The 3,466-nt window shown below is 34.7% G+C and overlaps 1 protein-coding gene across 1 annotated transcript in view; it reads left to right on the top strand.

Annotated features, from left to right (window-relative positions):
* LOC103610524 (serine/threonine-protein kinase Nek1-like) overlaps positions 1-3,466 on the top strand; it is a gene marked incomplete at both ends in the record, with an annotated part of 36,651 nt that overhangs the window by 25,442 nt on the left and 7,743 nt on the right. The gene's annotated exons all lie outside the window — the stretch shown is intronic.

The raw sequence follows: 3,466 nt of genomic DNA, 5'->3' as shown, positions 1-3,466 counted from the left end.
TAGGTATTTTCCTTCCCCTAGGTAGGTCAAACCCTGATAAAACCTTAGCAGGTTAGGCTCTGGTAAAATAATTTCTCCTGGGACAGGCCATGTTAAAAAGAACAGAATGCTGTCGCATATTTCAAAATAGTTCTTTTCCTCCTCCTCCTGCTAGAAGCAAGAGGGGATTTTTCTCTGATTTTTACTGTAATGGCATAGTAGAATTCCTGGAGATAAAAGTCACAAAAGTGTGGGGGTCCCCCTATGTCTGAGTGCCCCTGGAATTTTTTACTCTCAGACTTGTCCACACTGAGCCTTCAGCAATTAATCAGTTATGGCTCATTTTTTCCTACGCTGGCAATAGTTTCGGCAGAGGTCTCTGCCCATGAGTTTCTGCTGCGGTAAGTTGTGGTTCTCTGTATCCATCTATCTGTCTCTCCAATTTGGGGGGCAGCAATATACCCTAGACCTCAACTTCTCTCCTGGATCTAAGAAGACTTATTGATTTTTCAGTTTGTTCAGCTTTTTACTTGTTAGGACAGAGTGAATACTTCTAAGCTCCTTATATGCCATATCAGAAACTAGAAGCTCTAATATATATTTTGTTTGAATTTATTTTGTTTTATTTTAATCAAAATCTTTTAAAATAAATGTATATAGTATAAAGAAAACATGGAAAACTATGTATGTTTTTTCACAGTGCTCTTGTTCCAGCATGTTTCTTGGTTTTTCATAGTTAGAATGACAGATAATTGACTATATTGGGTCATTTGCATCAAACTCCTATTATAAACTTGAAATGTTTACATGTATTTATAGTCAACTTTCAAATTTTCTTTAATGGCTATGTATCTCAGTTACCTCTTCTACTGTTCCACACCTTCTATTCAATCTTTCTTTAAATGTTACATATAGATTTACTATCCTAATTTTTGATTTTTACACTATTTGTGTTTGTGAGATCATTTATCATTTCATTTGAATCAACTCTGGTGGGCTTAGCAGTGCTCAAACATACTGTGTACATATTCTTATCATGCATTCAAGTTGTTCTTTTTATTATTGATCATAGGTAATGGTTATTGAACAGTTGTATGCCAGGTATTATGTGTTGTTGTATTTATTCATTAGAGCATCCCTTTGAATTAGGTATTATTCTTTTATTGCAAATGAGGAAATTAGTATTTACAGAGATTTAACTTGTGCATGATCATGCTGCTAGTTAGTGGTGGTAGAGTTGGAATTTAAGCTAAGTCCCTCTCACTGTAGAGTTCAGCTTCTTAAACACTCTTAAATGTTTTTTGTAAAAAACTTCTTAAACATTTATTGCCAGAGTGTCTTGATGTAGATATGTTGAAGAAATATAAATACAGATTGTTAGGTAGATTATTAACTAGTTAAAGAAATGTATTCAGACGATACTGGTTAATGCTTTTATGTTATCTAAATAAAAGTTATAGAAGCTTGTTTTCCTTAAACTAATCTTCATTTTTAAAAGGGGCATGGAAAAAACACTCACGGATATTATAGTCATCATATTTTCAGAAAACATAAAGTGGAAAGAAGCAGTGTATATATCGTGCAATTTATCAGGAAACAAAAAATCTCAGGATACCATAGTTATAACTAACTTAATTTAGATAAAATTAACAGAAATAAATTTGAGGTACTTTTGAATCTAAAAAATTATCTGACCAAATAAATATACACTTGGAAAAGTTTTATAAGCAGCATACATTATATCAAACTAATGACTTTTCATTGCCCCTTGGATCAAATTGCAACCCCTAAAAGGCTTGAGAGTTCTCTTAGATGCCTGTATACTTCTTTACTAGGTCTGTAAAATAAAAATTATATTAAACTGGAGACCTGTTTGAGGACTTCCGCCTTTTAATTTTACCAAGTAAGCTCATTTTTTAAAAAGTTATCAGCCCTAATTCCATTGTTTGATAAGAAAGAACATTTCAGTGTGAAAAAAGTAGTGTATTAGTCCATTTTGTGTTGCTATAACAGAATACCTGAGACTGGGTAATTTATAAAGAACAGATGTTTATTTGGCTTACAATTCTGGAACAGCTGCATCTGGTGCAGGCCTCAGGCTGCTTCTACTCATGGTGGAAAGAGGCAGGCAGCCCGTGGGTACAAGCAGATCACATGGTGAGAGGAAGCAAGAGAGAGAGAGAGGAGATGCCAGGGTCTTTTAAACAACCAGCTCTCACAGGAACTAATAGAGCAAGAATTCACTCATTATTCTCCCCCACCCAGGGAGAGCATTAATTCATTCATGAGGGATCTGCCCCCATGACTCAAACTGCCCCACTGGGGATCAGATTTCCATGAGTTCTGGGAGGACAATACAGCCAAACTCCATCAAGTAGAATGACATAATCTTAGAATATATGAAGGTACTTTAAAAAGTTTGTGGAAAAATAGAATTAAAAGATAATACCAGTCTTTCCATGAACTTTTGAAATATCCTCATAGGTTATACTTTTGGATTAAATAAATTTGGGTTTGTAAAAAAATATATAGTTTCTTTATATTGTTGAGAACTATTGAAAACTTAATGATGGACTGCCACTGGTCAGAGGACCACCACTGGCTAATCACCAATTCTAAATCAGAATTAGTTGGTCTTCCAGGATGCTGTCACATCTTGATGTATGCCTCTGTAATAGTAGAAATAAGCCTGTGTGAAGAAGCTTCAAAGCTATTTGCATCCACTTCCTTGATCACTGTTTGGCTAGCACTGTCCAAAGGAGCCTCTCTGGAACCATCATCATGTCACCATCACCTTTACCTTCGCCTCTACCATTATTTTTTCTTTTTAATTTGAACATATTAATATGATCAGTTTCCTGAAAATTCCTTGTAAATGAAAAAGAAAAAGAAAAACCTTCCAACTAGTATATGTTGCTATAAGAATAAACATACCCTTATCTTTCATAGCTGGTTACCATTTGTAAGAAAATATTTTAACTACTATATGTATGATATTCTCTTAATTCCATACTTACTAATACTCGTTGTCATGGATCAACAGCTTTCACTGCTTCCTCAGACTTAAAGCATTGTTCTTGCCCCTCTCTGTGTAGCTTTATTGGGCATTTAATCTTTTTTTTTCTTCCTCTCATTCTCAAATTCCCTTTTAATACCATTTCCGTCGCTGAGTTCAGGAATACTCATGTATTTCTGTTTTTAAAAGACCAGCAGCTAATTATCTGGTCATTGCCTTTTCACTTAGGGTTCTTAACCAAATGTTCATACCTCTTCTCTCTCACTTTTGCCCAAGGAAAACGAAAACCTAAAGGAAAGTTATAAGTAGCTTTCTTGTCTTGTTTTTCTGCTTGCCAAAGTGGTATAGGATAGTTTTAGAAAAATTGGCACATGTAGGAAGGGGTTAAGAAACAGGACAAGAAATCATCCTTAATCCCTACAGAGGCAGCCACTGTGAAGACTTTGGTCTATTTTCTTGCATTCTTTTTTG

Source organism: Galeopterus variegatus, unplaced genomic scaffold, assembly GCF_000696425.1.
Source record: "Galeopterus variegatus unplaced genomic scaffold, G_variegatus-3.0.2 Scaffold11272, whole genome shotgun sequence".
NCBI classification, from domain to species: Eukaryota; Metazoa; Chordata; class Mammalia; order Dermoptera; family Cynocephalidae; genus Galeopterus; species Galeopterus variegatus.
Note: the sequence above shows the minus strand (reverse complement) of the source record. Positions and strands in the feature narration are given on the sequence as shown.